At 35.7% G+C, this 18,601-nt stretch overlaps 1 long non-coding RNA gene and 1 other non-coding gene across 3 annotated transcripts; one reads left to right on the top strand and one right to left on the bottom strand.

The window, feature by feature from the left end:
• Positions 1 to 1,754: 1,754 nt before the first annotated feature.
• Positions 1,755 to 17,100, top strand: LOC116634541. 2 transcript variants are annotated; one of them, XR_004299995.1, is made up of 4 exons: positions 1,755 to 1,833; positions 6,520 to 6,572; positions 14,357 to 14,429; positions 17,012 to 17,100. It is a non-coding gene; the product is annotated as an uncharacterized LOC116634541 (long non-coding RNA). The 2 variants fall into 2 exon arrangements; XR_004299996.1 differs by lacking the exon at positions 1,755 to 1,833 and adding an exon at positions 4,151 to 4,229.
• On the bottom strand, positions 10,619 to 10,745 carry LOC116634801. The gene has a single exon (XR_004300043.1). It is a non-coding gene; the product is annotated as a small nucleolar RNA SNORA72 (small nucleolar RNA).
• Positions 17,101 to 18,601: the final 1,501 nt, after the last annotated feature.

The following is an 18,601-nucleotide window of genomic DNA, read 5'->3' as shown; positions in this document are numbered from 1 at the left end:
ATTTCCTATAAATTAAATTATACAATCCCCTTGCTCTTTGGATAAAGACAAAACTCACTAACCTTAGCTTTAAAACCCTGCAGATCCTGGCCTCCATTTCTTCTTATGTCTCATCTAAAATTATGTTCTCCCTGATTCTGTAGATTCTAGTCACACTGGGCTCCTCACTCCCCACTTGTCATGCTTCCTGTTGTTAAAGGTCTTTGCATGTGTTATTTTCTCTTTCTCCTTTTCTCTGGTAAACTTTGCTTTATTGTTCAACCAAAGCTCAAATACCGCTTTTTCAGGATGGCCTTCTCTGACCCCTCTGACTAGGTCAGATCTCCCAAGTACAGGATCTGATCACACTGGTTGCTTCCACGGTGCAGCATTTGCCACAGTTATAACATCCATTTGTTTTTGAAATTATTCGATTAATGTCTTGTCTTTACTGGCCCATGCTCCACGAGAGCAGGGATATACTATAGTAGCCCTAGTATCTAGCACAGAATCTAACTTTTGTTGGACCTGATTAATATTTGCTTAATGAATGAAAGAAATTAGGAATAAAAAGATTTATAGAAAATAGGTACTGAAGTTGAGCTGACATTAGAAAAAATATGAAAAATATAATGCAAACTTTAGTAGTGAGAGGATGCAGCAAATATGAATGGGATTGGCTTCTGGCATGCTGGAATACAACTGTAGCTCATCCTTTAGCACCTTCTTGCCTCATCTTCCCAGTCTGTAAAACATGGATTACATTTCTCTTTTCATGTCCCAGATTAATTCAAAGACTCAAATTTTTTTTATAAGATAGGCAAACCATATGGCATAAAAGTGTTCTTATTAAATAACCAAGAAATATATACTCAATAATCTTAGTTATTATAAGATATAGAACTAGATATAGATTATTATAGATATTATAGATATTATAGATATTATAAGATATAGAACTGTATGGAAAATTGGAAGAATGATAATTTTTCCCCAATTGTATATGTAAAGCGCATATTTGCCAATTATAAAGATTAAGTCTCTTTTCTTGATTGAAAAGAATGTGAACGGCACTTTGCAATTTTATGAAAAAGAGAAGTGGCTGGACCTAAGGTAACAAAGATGATATATGTGACAATAGCATTAGGCAGTAGCCAAAATAATGAACATGGGCAGAGATCTCTAAGATCATAGACACTGAACCAGTAAGGTGTTAAAGGTGAGTTTACTGAGCTGGATGATATAATATTTAGTTAGGAAGAAAAAATAAAACTGTATATGGAAATGGAGGTTTCATTAAAAAGAAACTTTTAATTTCATATTGTTGATTAATTATATTAAAGTACTATAATTCAAGTATTCCTCTGATTCTGTGTGCTTTAAAACTCATCGGTAGGTTGTGTGGGATAAGAAATTTATGTAGAGACCAATCACAGCATCCTGGAGAGGAGGAAGGTAGGTGTTAGCACTAAATACAATGCCTGTGTAATAAAATAAGTATATAAATGTGTCATATACATTGATACATGATTCCTATGGGCCTACTGTTTGATTGGGTTGTACATACCAAGGAACAGAAAGACCATTAATGAACACTTATTTTCCTAATATTATAGAATTTTAGGATGGACAGGACCTCAATTATCACCATGTTACAATTCAAGGAGGGTATGGCTCTCTTATAGGCTTATAGCTAGTTAGTGGCAGAAATGCCTAGCACAGATACTGAGATTTCCGATCTAAATTTGTCTTTTTACTACCCACTATCTTCCTTCCTGAATTAAGAAGATTTTCAGCAAAGAGAAGAAAAATGGTAGAATTATGGCAAGTAAATCTTCTCGCTGGATGAGAAAGGTAACTTAAATTACCCTATTGACTCCATCCCATCTGTAGCTATCTCCATTTTTAGCTACACCTCCAGAGGTTGGCTGGTTTATACTCCCACTTGCAGCCATTGTGCAAGGGCATCAAAGCAAGTGTCAGCATTATTACCCTTTGAATTTTAGGGCTACCATGATTAATGTCCATAGCATAATTATTCAGGGTTTTCATGTCTAAGAATACATAAGCAGCCAGTCTTTAGGTTCATGGAGAAGCCTCTTGGAATAGCAGAACTATGAATATGCTAGGGCAGCCAGTGTTTGATGCCTATATTATAAACTTAATATTTGATTCATAAATGTAAGTGGGAAATCAAGGATACACATATATTTGAGTAAAATAAAAAGCATGAAAGAAAAGGAGAAGGATAAATAGAGGGGGAAAAACTAATTTTTTTCAAGTGAAGAAAGAATTTTAAAAAGTTCTAATTTGTACATTTGGAGTATTTCAGAGAAGAGCTAATTCATAGAATTAGAAATGGCTGCTATGTAAAAGAATCAAGCAGATGGCAGGAAGTAATTGTGCATTAAAGGTATGATCAGTAAAGTAAAAATAGAATAGGAGTGCTGGGAGATAAAGTTTGGAAATAGTTGATAATGTAGAAGAATAAAGGCAAAGAGAGAAAGGGGAGAGGTATGGAGGGCAATCTAGGAGATCCAGTATTTCTCTAATAGGATTTATATAAGGAAGGGGACAGAGGCAACGGATGGGAGGAAATCCAAAAAGACTGTAGGAGGATTTCACTGAGATGAAGAAAATTTAAGAGTTGATTGAAGACCAAATAGAATGAAGGAAGCTATATCCATTCTAGATCTATCTTAATGAAGGTTCAGAATTAAAGGAGAAGGGCTTCAAAGTTTCCAGGGCAAATGAAACAGTTTGCAAGCAAAAGGATGAAAATCTGATTGTTGAAGTCTATTGTTAGACTTCTCCCAAGAATTGGGCAACAATATATATTAGAAGCCAAGATATAATTTTTGAAAATCTGAGCAAAATTATTTTGAACGTAGAAATTTTAGTCCACCTAGTCTATCAATCAAGTGTGAGAGCAAAAGGAGAAGATATTCAAACTTGGAAGGATTTTACTTACCGCCAACTTAGAAAAAAAAAATTAAGAATGTACTCCACTAAAACATAAATGGAAACTAAGCAAGAGGACAGCACAGAAATCAAAAAAGCATGAGATTAAATTTGGAATACTATTAAAAGAAATGTCAGAATGAAAAACGTGCATCAAATTTAGAAGAGATAGAAACAGGTCTCTGAGAAGATTGTTTCCAAAAAAACGTTATTCCATTCAACATATTTTATTGATTTAGAAGCTGGATGACTTAGTTATTTGGCCAAGGAGGCAGACATTTCTTTTGTGAACAAGAAAGTAAATGTGGGAATTGAAGGAAAGTATTAAACTTTCAAGAGAAAACAAACAAACAAGCTAACAAGAAATCTACCCAAATAAATGGAACAAATTGAGTGAGAGTTTAAAATAAATAACTCATTTGAACACAAGCCTTCGATATCCTCCTTCAAGAAGCATAGCTTTCGGAATAAAATTAGTTGTCTTTTTGTATTTGTTCAATCACTATACTTACTTCTGTAGTGAATAATATTTGCATAATGAAAATATTAATGGTTTTCAATCTTTAGAATTGAAACTTAATTTTAGTTATAAAGACATGAAAATTTGGTAATCGAAAAGCAATGGTATATGATGGCAGGTTGAACGAAGCATAGGAAAGACAACCAGAGAGTGGAGTAGCAGTGATAATGTTTTCATTTTCCAGAGGAGACAGCTAAACAAGTGGGTGTTAAATTCTATCCAGTTTCCAGGGCTAGCTTGGTCAATAACTACTTGTCTAATTCAATCAGGTGAAAAGTCACTCTGTGATAATATTTCAACCATAAAATGAAGGTTTTGGAGTATATAATATCCATGGTCATTGAGATAATATCCCAGTTCTGAATACATATTTCAAGTAGCAATCTGAGAGGGAGAAGAAAAATGTCCACATAAAAATGTAAAAATAACAAATTGCCCAGGACTCTTGGAAAAATGGAAAAGTACTTAAAATTTGATATGTATATAAAACAATGTGTATGAAATTGATAATAAAGTGTACTTGAAATATTTACTAAGGAAGATAATATTATAACCATAATAGCTAACATTTACTGAGCGTCTACTATGTGCTAGATATGTTGTAAGTAAATAATCTGTAATGTACAAAATAAATGCAAATTTATAATTACCACCAGAATTTGAGAGGATAGAGGTGGTATCAGAAGCATGGTGGAAACACAGAGAAGAGAATAACAGAAGAGAAGAGAGAGTGCAGAAGCTCACCCGTGGTGTGGAGGACAGAAGCGATGTTAGTATCACATTGCCATAGTGTCTGCATTCTGTCTGCTATATTGTAAAGAGTGAATGTAACTCTTTAAAAATTTTTAAATGTTATTATTTACATTGTGCCAGAAATTACATCTTTGGTAATCATTTCAACTTAAGATGGAAAAACATAGAAGTCAATTTAATATTTGAGGGAATACAAAATTATTCAGAATTATTTCTGATAATGCAAGCGAGTAAGTATGAAGACCAGTTTCAGTTTCGTAGTCAACCTTTGATTTCCCTTCCAATTAAATTCTGTGATTCAAGAAACATGCATTTAAAAATATAGAAACACGTTCTTATTTAATAGTTGGCAAATGTTTTGGGATAGCAATATCACTCAGTTGAGGTTTTGTTTTCTTCTTTGAACTCATATTTCCATTATATTTTTCCAGTGAATTTTACTCTAATACGATACACTTTTATGCTTCTTAAAGTCTTTTATTGGTCACCTAGCATATTTCTCTGCAACAAAAATAATTGTATAAATTTTTAATTACTTTTATTTTTCTGGCCATAAGGCCCTAAGTGTTAAAAAATTTCTTCTAGATTGAATTTCATGAAAATTATTACCTAATTGATCAAAACAACATATTATAGATTTTGATAAATACTTATTAAAGTAAAAAAGAAAATATTACTGAAAAGAATATCTTAAGAAGAATAGCCTATTTTCTCCTGGATGAATATTAGTTATTATTTGACTAAGGCAAGGTTCAACATCAATTAGTTTTATATTTTTGTATTCTATGTTTTTGTAAGCTTGGAAAAAACTTACTATCATAAATAAGAAGATAGAAATGGAAGGAGCTTTGGGAGAGCAATATCACTCAATTCTTTGAACTCATTCCAAGTTATGTGCCAAAAATTCATATAGTGATCTATCATCAAAAATATTTTTATTAATCTATCAGCTGACAATTCAATTAGGTTCTCTTCAGTTTTGGTCCTGACTTGCAAAAAGATTTGTCACCCTGTCATGAGAGTCATTTTATTCCTTAATTTATAGGAAGTATACCAAAAAGGCTTTTTTTACTGAGATGTATTCAGTAGCTGTTATTATTAGTTTTGATACACATTTAATGATAAGTAGTCTTGATAAAATGCTTTCTTTTCATGAACTTTCAATACACTATTGTTAAAATCTCAGCACTGTAGAATTAGCTAATTTATGGAAAATGTTTATTTTACTTATTTGGCAAAGCAGTCCTCATGTCAAGCCAATCAGCCGAATCAGATTTACTATCTGTCAGAAAAAGTGACTTTGTTTCTTAATCCAGTTACATGTGTTAATATGTGTATTCATGAAACCCTCTCACATCTGAATTCTAAATCCGAGAGAGATAGTCACAGCATAGAGTCCTGCCAAGACTTTATTGCTTGGATGGAATAAAGCAATTTTGGAGTTGAGTTGTGTAAGTGATTGGAATCTTGGGTGAAAATGTCTTGGGATGCATAAAAAGAAGTAAAGAAATATTAGTCCCAGTCAAGCATATCTCTAGATTTGACAGAAACTGGGCTCCAAAAGTTGGGAGAAGAAAAGAGATATTCTCGTTGTAAAACCAGGTACTCTTGAAATGAAAAATGTGAAAATCTGATGGTAATACTGCTAATGATTCTTAGGAAGAAAATAAAGGGGAGGCCAACAAAGAAATCAATGACACTTCACAGAAAATGTTGTGATGAATTCAGGTTCTAAAGTTCCCCAAATATGGAATGTGTGTGTAAAACAGTGGCAGAGGTCTGAAAGAATATGAAAACAGGTAAGAGGCTAGAACAGAAGAGAATTGTGACAATGCTACTGAGGGCAGGGAATGAGCTGGGCAAGGACGAGACCAGCCCACAGTGTCCCTAGATGCTGTATTACTTTAAATGATAGATACTTCTCTACTCAGCTATTTTTCTTCCATATTAAAGATCAATAAAATTAGTTTTCTAATTGGAAAAGTAGGATAAAGCCTGAAATACATTATGAAACAATAAAAGACACTAATCTCATTTAAACAAAATCATTTTAATTTTAATAAATTGCCCTATAATTTATAGAAAGGACTTATAAACACAGTTGCAGAGTTTCCATCAGTAATATTTAAGAAAAGATAAACTGGGAGGCACCACATGAGGAGACTGATATTTTTCTAAAAAAGTATATGTCCTAAAAATTGTGTGTTGATATACTCAATGCCAATGCTAAAAACTTTCTAGAACTAAAAACTAAAGTAATTAACTAATGATCTCTTACAAAATACCTCTTATTTCTCTCTTTCAAGGACCAGGCAGAATCCCTAGGTAAAAACCACAGGAGACCAGATCACAACTCAAGGTAAATTTCATTAAAATTTAGTGGCCCAAACTTGAACCATCATCATATCTACATGTCTATTGAGAATGCACACAGGGGACAGACATTGAAGCAGAGACACTACCACAGTCTGAACGGCAATTGAGGGGACTCTTTTTGGGTGGAATTGTATTTAGGCCATCTCAGATATCAGTCCCAATTCTTAGTTTCTGGAGTTCTGTGCAGCTGTCTTGGTGAATGGAATAGACCTGCTTAAAAAGCATGAATTTCTTTGAATGCTTTCTAAGTACCCCGCCCCTCCCCATTAGCCCTTGCTAGGAGATGGTATCAGGTAGTAGGTCCGGAGGAGCATGGAAGCGCACATGTGCATCTTTGGTGAGGGTGGAGATGGAGAAAGAATTGCTCTCTATAAACCTGGGCTGTGTGGATCATCAACACAATCCACTAGGAAGACCAGTGAGGTTTAGATTCTCTTGGTGTTAAGATTTATCCGCCTCACATTTAGTCTCTGAGAGGTCTTTGCTGCTCTTATGGATTTGGAGGCTCTGAATCATTGAGAAAATCTCCTTTGGTTTGCTGCTGTTGTCTCGGCCCCCACGCCTGCTGAGGAGTCAGTTAGGTGTTTTATCGATCATCCCACATGCAGAGACACCTGTATTGGCTTTATCACCACTGTGCTCATGGCCTTCAGTTTCTGCCTTGTGGGAATACAGGGGCTATCCAACGTTCCTCAAGATTTTGAATAGATGCATTTGTAGGAATACATTAGTTTTACATGGCAAAAATTATTTGAAAACTACAGGCCTTATGAAAAGCAGGAGTAGAGTTACTTCTAAGATAGCTCTAAGAGGTATGTATATGTATATGTGTGCATGAATATTGAGATGAGTGGTTTCAGGCGTACACTGAAGTGCAGTTGCATAGAGTCTGTATGACAGACTCTACTCAGCAATCTCTTAGCTTCCTTTATTTACAAACCAGGAAATTCAGCTGTTTTATTGAAGACTGGATGTGAAAGCTGAAGTGCTTTGCCGACACAGACATCAAAGGGACTTACGTGTACTTTTCCCCTTATGTTTTAGCTAGTTTTTCCCTTCATGCCTGATATCAGTCAGAGAGAGTACTAGAATGTAATACCTCACACCTCAGAGATTAAACACCTTCTCAGCTGGTATTTCTGTTTCGACTTCATTTCCTGCCACCTTCTATCATAAGCACCTTGCACCATGTCATGTACGCTCTAGGTTCTGTCTGAGCAATGAGACTGTGTTTTTCAAAAACATTATTCTGCAAATAAGTAGACTCTGCCTTGTCTTTGACGTGAGCTTAGTTGCTGAATGAATAGCTTTGTTGGACATCAAGATAAGATTATAATAGAATCTATAATAGCAGTGCCAATCACGGATGGCAGAAAGGCTGTTTTTCTTGGACTGTTGTATTTGTAAATCATGCTAGATTTCCCATGGCTTAATCTAAAAATGCTACCCTGTCAGTTGTGGAAGCTTACATTTTGAGTTCCCAAGAAAAATATTTCGGAAAGAACATCCTACTCTTCTTTACTGTGTAATAAATAAGTTCTAGGAAGGACTTATATCATCTAAGGAATTACTCAGGTGGCGTTTTTCACTTCTGTACCTAACCCTGTAGGATCCAGGCAGTTACCACAGTCACTTGCATGAAAGTGATTCTTATTTGTACGGAAAGTTGTATTTTTGTTGGTTTGTTTTAGTTTTCCTTTTGCTTGAATTGGAAGCACATATCTTGAGATGGGTGAGGAAGTGTGGATTTTGGAGCTCTATGTCCAGGGGACAGACCTAGAAGAAGGAAGAGGCAGGTTGGAGGACCAGTTAGGGGTGAGGAATCAACTCTTAGAAGCAAGAGGACTTGGAGTTAGGTATTAAAAGAAAAAAAAAAAAAAAAAAGGAAGGGTTTTCAAACACTCTATAGATCTTCATAGAGTTGGTATATTTTTAAGGGTAAAATACTAAGATATAGTGAAATAAATCAGATTTTGTGTTTCATTTGCCTTATATCTTGAGAGATATTTCATTTTTTTTTTTTTTTAATCTGGAGAAGGTGGCTTTTCGTATAATTTTCTGCCTACTTTCATATCCCTTCTCTATACACCTCAGTCACTAAAAAGCAAAGTAATCATCACTGTGTAGCTATAATAACAAAGGGGCTGTGGACTGTTTCTTTCTAAGAAAAAGACCTATTTCACAGTATGTTCCTATGTAAAGTCCTATTGTGAGTTTAGGAATCTAAAATCCACAAATGATAGTAACATTTTATAAATAAACACTTAAATGAGTCAATACTTAATGGGACCCTAATAATAAGGCCAATTTAGATGTAGAAAGAACATCAGATCATTTTGCTCAATAATTGCAGTTTTAAGATAAGCAAAACGAGGCTCAGAGAAATTGAAAATTGTGTCATAATTTTTTTTAACCTGAGTTAGATGTGAAATCCTGATTTCTTGAATGTTATTCCTGTATTCAAGCTCTTGAATATGTTTGGTATCTGCTTTAATGGAAATGTTCATAACCAAACCTACCTATTTTGTAATATATACAAAATTTTTTCTAAACCAGAAACATGTGTGCAATCATAAATTGTCAATTGTAATGAAGTAGCAATAAACATCTAAAATATGACCAATTTCCTCTATCAAAAAGAAATTCTAAATATTGAGTAACTGAGCAACCAGTAAGGAAACTCCAGTTCATAACAGCTATGCTCTCCAAATTACAGCCACAACCTTAGAATAACATCAGACACAGACTAAAATTAGGTAATGTTAGCTTGAAACAAACCAATTCCCTCACTTGTGAAAGTGGGAATTTGACCCACCCATAGTTGTTATATAGCTATTAAGAGGTAGAGTTTTCTGACTCCAGGTTCATTAAATACTTAAATTTCTGGATAGTATATTGAAGGCATCCTCGTCTCCTATGTCTCAGTCATCGACCACTAAAAACTGCCTATGTGAATTGATTAATTCTAAAGTGGAAAATACATGGTCATTTCTGACATTTTTGCAGCCTCCCTTAGAGCCCAGCACAGACTGTGTAGGGTACATGCTACTAGCACTATTCAACTCTGTAAATCAAGGTGTATCTGGATCACTATTTTCCCCAAATTCATTCTGCTGAATGTTCCAAAGGATATTAACTGATGTGGGTAAAGGGTTTTATGGAACATACTTGGGAGAGGTAATATGCAGTTTCCCAAAATTCTAAACACTAAACATACTTCACTGTGTATCTTTTAGGATTAAAACACACTCTGGGCAACTTATTGAAGACCTGGGATTATTCTGAACTTGTCCAAGTACACTTCTTCTACACCAACCATGGCACACCTTTAGGAAAGGTCCTTCTTCATTAAAGTTCTGTAGAACTTTTTTCAGCCTTTGACAAAACTTTGGATGGGGGTGGGGACGTATTTCATTTCATTTAATCCTCTTTGCTACAGATTTGGTAGATACACTTCTGGTTAAATTTTGGGTATTGAAACTTGCTTCCTCTCAAACATTTTAAAATACCAAATGTCAACAGTGTCCTGAGACTAGAATGATGAAAATTAAGTCTCTTAAAAACCTAGTACAGGAAAGGAACTCAGTGCACTCCCTCTACAAAAACAGGAACATGGAAACTGGGATGTATGGCTCTTAACCCAGAAGACTTGCTACCACATCCAGCTGCCTCATCCTCTCCAATCCCATCTTCAGGAGAGTGTACTGAAACCAAAGCTATAAAGAGAATAACTGAAAATAATACAGTGTTTTTAAAACATGTGCTGGCCGGTTTTATTAAAGAAAAATTTTGCACAATTTACTCTTCAGCAGTCTGTTCTGGCATGCTTCTAATGATATTAGAATCACTTAGAAAATAAAACACAATATTTTCACAATTCAGTAAATGGAAACTGGTAATCATCAAATTAACAGTGGTTATCTTCAAAAGTTATTACACTAGCTGTGCTGTCATTTCTTGAGGTTGATCGAAGATACCAAGAGCCATAGACCCTTCCCACATGGGATGCATCATATAAATCAGACTTGATTTTATCACCAGCACTTTATAAAACCAGACCTAGGGAAAGAATTAGGTCTGGGAACACATGCATGGTCTTAATATAGCAAACGTTGAACTGATTGTTACAAAATCAGAACAGCAAGAATATTTGCAGTATTTTATCAATTAATTAAAAATTCATAAGTTTAAAACATAATATGATGTATTATTTGTAGGTATTTCTATAAAAAAAGAAGTTCTAGGGGTGCCTGGGTGGCTCAGTTATTAAGCATCTGCCTTGGGCTCAGGTCATGGTCCCAGGGTCCTGGGATCAAGCCCCTCATCGGGCTCCTTGCTCTGCGGGAAGCCTGCTTCTCCCTCTCCCACTCCCCCTGCTTGTGTTCCCTCTCTCGCTGTCTCTCTCTGTCAAATAAATAAATAAAATCTTTAAAAAAAAAAAGTTCTAAAAGATTAAACTTATTTGAAAAAATTGCATATTATAAAATGATTTATTTTGCATCATAAATTTTAATTATAAAACATTTCCACAGATGTTTTTTTCCTATGTATTCTTCACAAAAAACATGTGAAGTAAGTGGCTATGGACTGCACTTCACAGATAAGAATTCTGAAGCTCCAGATTGAAAAGGTACATCTAAGATATCAGGACTGGATCTCAGGCCCAGGGTTCCTGACTCCACACCCCAGAGCTCTTTGCCTTGTCTCACAATTTGCTCTTTAATGGTTAATTGACCCACCTTTCCTACCTCCATTTCTTATCTCTCAGATTTTATTCCAGTTCAGGAAATAATAATGAGAATTTTTAAAAACCAAAGAGGTAGTAGTAGGGAATTTCCAGAACAATTCTGCAACCAAGGAAATACACCTAGAGAGAGTAGAATCCTGGTAGTTAGGATGCAAGAAGCAGTGACATCCTGAGGCCAGTTCATACAGGCTTGAGAGAGTCCATTGTTAAATTTACAGCAATTTTGCTCTTTGATAAATAGCCATTATCAAAAATTAAATTACATAAACTTGTAACTGAACATTTTGTTAAAAACAAAGGTAATAAATATTGGGCTTGTCACTTCCTAGTTATTTTACTCGTTTACTATTATCTATGTTTTTGATGTTATTTACATCTGTGGTGACTGTGTGGTGGAAATACTATGTCTGTCATCTGCTTTTCACAGTTCTGTGTTGGTAGTTTGGAACAAACCATAATGGAAGTATTTATACCATGAAAATCACAAATGCTACAATTATTGCTTTGTTCATTATCTGGACTTAAAAAATGGAGAAAATATTAATAATGCAGATTAAACTGAAAATTTTCTTGTGTCTGTAGCTGTTAGATTGTGAATGGCTCATAAAATGGAGAAAATATTGGTCTAGTGTATGACACCACTCTCTGATTCAGCAAAGAAATTGCTCATGTCAGTGAAAATTGAATGAAGTCTGACAAACGTCCTTGTTGTTTTACTTTAGACTCACTCTGTAATGCAAAAGAAAATATCAACTAACATTTACATCAGAACTCCACTTGTTTGTCAGTGACATGAGAGACTTCTTTTTGGAGTAGGATCGTAATCGAGCATTTATACATAGTCTAACTTTGTGGCACTATTGTTGGGGATAGAATGGAAGGAGAAGCTTGTGACAATAGATTTTATAAGAAACAAAGTCACACCAAAGTCCTTGGTATGGAATTTACAATGATGGTTATTACATATTTTATCATTATTTGTAAATTGGGTGCTAACGTTCTTAAAGCAGTACCTTTCATATTAAATTGTTTTTCCCTTGGAGAACTGGTTGTTAAACACTTAGCATACCACAGGATGGAGGGCATGCTTTATTGGAAGATGAAGCACTCTGCAGATGAGAGGGATATCAGAGAAATCTATGCTTGTCACTTTGTAATTCTCTTTGAACAAGAGCTCTAATTATGTATAACGATGCCAGTTTTATGTAATAGACCTCTGTGACCTTTTCCTATATTGTACAGGGAGGGACTCTTTTCTACCTGTGAGGTGTCAGCTTCAAATGCCAGAATGTATTTTCATTGTAAAAAGTTACCAACTTACATAGACAAATGGAGGACAAAAAAACCACCCAAAAAACCTCTCATTAGCTGTAGGTTAGCTTGGCCAGGGTTCCCAATATTCTCTTAACATTATCCTTTATTTCACTTTCCTAGTACCCAGTACCATACAATGATGTTATCTTCTGGAACTAAGACTCTCGGCTCTGGTGCATCTTTGGTCCTACAGGGCGTCACTCCATTGATGTGACTTCTCCAGAATTAGTCATAATTTACCTGTCTTTCATTCTATCCCCCTGGGGTCCCATGTTATATTATGCTACTGTAATGATAGTCACCAAAGAGTCACTGCCATCCTCTGTCCAAGTAATATATGTTCACCTTTATACATGTTTGTTTTCTGGTCATGATTTAACCCCTATTGTTAGCTCAAGGGTTGGGATTCTAAGCATGTGGCATAATGGTAGTGGTGGAGAATATTCAGTAAATAATGGTGGATTGATTGATAGGATGTCCTTCTAGACTCCTTCAATTATATCACTTCCAACTTCTATACTGAAGGCCAAATTAGCCATATTTCTCTCCCCCCAATTATTGAATTTTGAATTAAAATTAATTTATATGAAATCCAGAATTGCAGATTGGTCATCTACTAGTTTTCTGGTAAAGCGTTCTAGAGGGGAGAAGGGTGGGGGGATGGGTTAGCCTAGTGATAGGTATTAAAGAGGGCACGTACTGAATGGAGCACTGGGTGTTATACGCAAACAATGAATCATGGAACACTACATCAAAAACTAATGATGTAATGTATGGTGATTAACATAACATAATAAAAAAGTTAAAAAAAAAAAGCTATCTTGGGCTTTAGAGCTGGCTTGCTTCGTCATTCATACATGCCCCATTGGTTTTTATTTGGGGTTTAACTTGTACTGTAGTTAATCATATTTAAGTTCCATTTGTAAAGGCCTTGATGAGACAGCAGAAATGTCAAAAGAGAAGAAATCATGAGATGCCATGGTCTTTTGATTTCCAATTGAAGAGTGGAAGTTAGTTATAGGTCAAAGTGAAGGAAGGGATGTTTTGATGTCATAAGAAGCTTGCTAAGGTAAAATAGGGGAATCTTACTGAAGATACATTCTTCCTTGTAAACCTTCTGTGGCTACTGTATGATTTAACTAGGAATGTTGGGGTGTTATATATATTTAATATGTGAAATAGTTAACTGAATATGAGCATTACAGAGAGAGGTGGGTGAAGGAAAGTACTTTGTAATTAGGCAGGCTGGCTTCCAATCCTAGCTATGCCTACTCAGAAAACTTAATCTCTCTCAACTTCAATTTTATTATTTGTAAAGTTGGAGATTATTTATGATGTACCTACTTCATTGGGCTGTTTTAAATATTAAATATGATAATAAACATAAAATGCTTAGCAAAATTTCCACTCACAGATGTTGATGGAAACATTTTGCAAAGAATATTTCCATGATGCAAAACCTTATTGGGAAGGCAAGTTGGGGAAGTGTTTCCTTTCAGAAAATCTTTTATTTCATGGACTACATGATGACTTTCCCTGTTATTATTCTAAAATGGTGCTACTTCCTAAAAATATTTTAATAAACTACAAATAGACTTAGCTACTTTAGAAGTGATATGTTGAGTTTTTGAGGGATTGTTCAAATATGTGTAGTCTATGCAATCTGTGAAGGTTAAATTACATTGGGAATTCTCTTTTTGTTACAGATCATGAAGATCTAAGGACAGTGTGTCATATCACAGGGGGAGGTTATGGACAACAGCACGGTCTGCTGTCCTGGTGTGTTGAATTCCAAATCCAGCGTAATAGTTTCCGTTTTATATATGTGTTCTCTGTGAATTTAAACTTGTTATTCATAGCAGGTTCTAGGTGTATTCTGTGGCGATTCCTGAAAGATTTATCTATCCCTTTCATTTGAAGTAATTTTTCTGTGTTATCAACAGTTCACACAAACATCAAGCTTTTCCAGAATTTACATTTTAATCTCTGTTATATTAACAGATTGTAAGTGAAGAGTGAGTGCAAAGACTAAGACTATCAGGCCTTACTTACCTGGTTAGGTGAACGCCCTCCCCCACTCCTGCCCCACTGGGACATTATTTCTATAGTTTGCTCCTTGGAGCCTGAAGAGGTCTGTTGTTACAGAGGATCACTGTGAGGTCCAAGTATTTATGAAAAGACTGCTTTTGGAGGTTTATGAGGCACACTAGCAAGTTGTTTGATCCACTGTTTTTCTCTTTTGTTGCATAACACCTATACCTGGTATCTTTGTGTTTGATGAAGCATGTTTTAGGAAACTTTGCTCTGGATTACAATCCCTTAGCCAGGGGCAAGAAAAAAACCTGAAATTGCATTTAACAAGTTCTAAGAGTTGATTTAGAATGAGAAGAATTGGGTTTGAGCTTTTATGCTGCAATTTTATAGCTAGAAAGCATTGGGCAAGTTATTTCATTTCTCTAAGTCTCAGATTCCTTTTCTGTAATAGCATAAAATACCCAATACATATCTCCATGTTTTCATAAATATTGTATAAACTAGTATCAGTGAAAATGATATATAAAGCCAATGGCTGATATTTATTGACTCCAATACTTCCCTCATAGATTTATTGGGGCTTACTTAACATACACATGTTAATGAGCTTAGGTCTCCAGTGTCTCAGCCTATGATAAATTACAATTAGAAAAAACAGCTAAAAGGTAGTAAGGCAGTTAGAGAACAGAGACAATAAGAACAGCAACCCCAGAATTGAAAAGCATTCTCATTATATTGATAGGTGGCAAGTAGTCATTGGTTATAGTTCATCAAGAAATGGTTAAATGATGATAGGAGGCTTCCATTTCAAAATGGAGGGGGTATAATATTTTAGGGAAATACCACAAATGTTCCTTTAGATCAAGGTCTCGTTCTTACACATATTTGAACATCTGCCTTTTGTACTAAGGTCAGGACATACTGAGATCTCTAAATTTCTGCTTAATATTTTCAGTGTTAGTTAACTGGTGCTTTCTTTATTTAGAGTAGTTTTTCTTTAAAAATTCTAGATTAACAGTGTTGTACTCTGAAAAAATAATACTGTCAAACAACTTAAAATCTGATTTTTTAAATAAGATTTTATTTATTTGAGAGAGAGAGAGAGAGAGCAGGAGAGATCATAAGCAGGGGGAGAGGCAGATGGAAAGGGAGAGGCAGACTTCCCCAGTGAGCAGGGAACCCAATGTGGGGCTCGATCCCAGGACCCTGGGATCATGACCTGAGCTGAAGGCAGACGCTTAACTGACTGAGCCACCCAGGCACCCCTAATGTCTAATTTTTATATAGGTTACAAGTAGAATAGAATATATAACATACATATTTATTAACAATGAAAGTATAGGAATTATATTTATTCATAGGGAATATATTTGTGATATCCTATTGAGAGAAAAGAGCAGGATCTCAATATAAAGACATATTTATTTAAAAATACATACACAAATAAAAAATTGGCCAAAAACTTAGTGTTGATTTTGTCTGGATAGTGACATTATGGTTAGTTCTTATCTGATTGTATTTGCTTATCTTTATGTTCCAGTTTTTCTGCCATCCGTGTATAATCCAGTGTGGAATACTTCATACCAACCTAACTAAAAATAAAATCTTTACCCTGATATTTTTGACGATCTTAGTCCATTTGGGCTCCTGTAAAAAAGATACTACAGATTGGATAGCTTATTAGCAACAGAAATGTATTTCTCACTTTTCTGAAGACTGAGAAGTCCAAGGTCAAGGGGTTGGCAGATTCAGTGTCTGTGAGGGCCCACCCTCTGTTTTATAGATGGCACCTTCTCACTGTGTCCTCACATGGTGGAATAGGGATGAGTTAGAGATCTCTGTGGGGTCTCTTTTGAAGAACACTAATCCCTAGGGGTCCCTGGGTGGCTCAGTCAGTTTTTTGGTTGCTCAAATTCCTTTCAGTCCCTCTGCCTGTTTGCCTCCCTGAATGTCATAGTCTCTGAGGAGATAGTGGACTATTTCTCCCCCAATCAATCAAGTTCTTACCCAAACCGGATTTTCTGAAAGATGAAACATATACATCAAAGAACATCTGAAACCCATTAATCTTAACACCCCATGGGACTCCAAAAAGTTTCTACCTCCTATTTTAAATCGTTAAGCAAAATGAATAAAATGAAAAGGGAGTAAGAAGGACCTTGTAAAAACCGTAAACAGTTTTGTAGATCGTCTTTCAACTGGGGTCTCTAAGCAAACATGGCTCTAAGCTTTTGAATGATTATTCAGTATCGATGCCATGCCATTAGTAACATAGAAGGATATAAAATGTTCTCAGCATGCCATCTCTTACAGATAAATCTTAACAGGTACCAAGAAGGACTCATCAAATACTAGCTGGGAGACACGGCCTTGAAAGCATAACCTGTGAACATAATCCATCTGAGACAGCACTGAACTCCAGGTAAGAGATAAATGACATAACCAATAATGCACAGGGTTCTTGAGAGATTTTATTATTCTCCTTTATTCAAACTTTCTTTTGTCAGAGAGAACAAGATCACAGGCTAAAAGTTACTTTCCCATAGCTCCTCCATAGCACTCTGCTGTTGGTCACTGTGTTTATATTTAATGATGAGGAGGGTGAGGAAGAATCTTGAGTTAATATCACTGTCAGATTATTAATTCCTTTAAAGTCCTTGTGATTTGTTGCCCTTAAAAAATAAATGAAGTAATCATGTTACACTGGTATGGAGCAGTAAGCCTAGTAGGCTAGTTACTGGTCACATGTGGAAGGATAGACTATTCACTGAAAGCCATGTATTTCAAAAGTTAGGTAGTTTCCAAATGCAAGCAAATTATATGATTGAATAATTTTAAAATAGATATATTGATGCCTTTTTATTGATTATCAAAGGGGATAGTCTTAGGCTTCTATGCAGAGGTTTCTATTTCTCTCATTCTCTTTTACTTGTGTTTTGCTGATTAGCCAGATAAATTGTGGATTTGCAACAGTAACCCTGGCCAGAGATGGTCAAAAGGATTCAGTCCATACAGAGTCTCCTCTTGTTCCCTTCCTTAGCTCACTTCCTTTGCTTTTCTGGTGCTTTTGTTGTTAGCTCCTTTTTTTTTTTTTTTTTTTTTTGTCTGTTTTTTATTAATTTTTGTTCTCTGACCTCCCCCCTTTCCTTTTATTTTCTCAAGTGTTTCTCCTATGTCTTCTTACTCTCCCCATTGCTTTTTGCCCATCACGGTTCTCATCTTCCCCCCACATCAGCCTCAAATTCTGCGTTCGCTCATCATCTCCTCCTGGCAGCGCCTGGTAGTTTCCTCCTCTCTCTCATTGTTTCTTTTTGGTTCATTCTCTCCCTGCCTTCTGACCCACAAGGAGCCACTTCTGCAGAGTCTTATCTAGGGTAGGGGACGTGACAGCAAGTGTCTCTTACGTCCTGCGTCGCTGAGATCTGGCATCTTGACAGAATCAGAAATCAGGGTTTAATGAGAGGTGGATTTCGATTGCAGGATAAGGGCACTGTGTGTGGCCTACTGTGACAGGCACCAGGGAGTGGACACAGCACATCTGTAGGTCCTGGGCTGATGGGTGTGTTTTGGTGCTGAACACTCCCATGCTGATTGTAACAGGGCAAAGTTAGAGTCCCTGGCACTCCATCATTCAGCTTATGCCATACATTCTTCCCAAATGAATTTGCACAACTTGCTGCCTTAATCTCCCCTCTCTTAAAACTCCTTCAAAACTCCAGTTACTGCTTTGTGCAAATCCTTAGCACTTCTTTCTTGCTGCTGAATGAAAGCCCATTCCAACTTTTCTTCTTTTTCTCACTCATACTCTTACCATATATTTATTGATGTTTTCTCCCAAAATGTCCTCATTTTTTGAGAGACTCCCTCTAGCTTTTCTAGAAGGATTTACCTCAATTGAACAGCCCCATCCATAATCC

The sequence above is a fragment of the Phoca vitulina genome, unplaced genomic scaffold (genome assembly GCF_004348235.1).
Source record: "Phoca vitulina isolate PV1807 unplaced genomic scaffold, GSC_HSeal_1.0 scaffold9, whole genome shotgun sequence".
In the NCBI taxonomy this organism is placed as follows: Eukaryota; Metazoa; Chordata; class Mammalia; order Carnivora; family Phocidae; genus Phoca; species Phoca vitulina.
The sequence above is the reverse complement of the archived record's forward strand: the minus strand, read 5'-3'. Positions and strand labels throughout refer to the sequence as shown.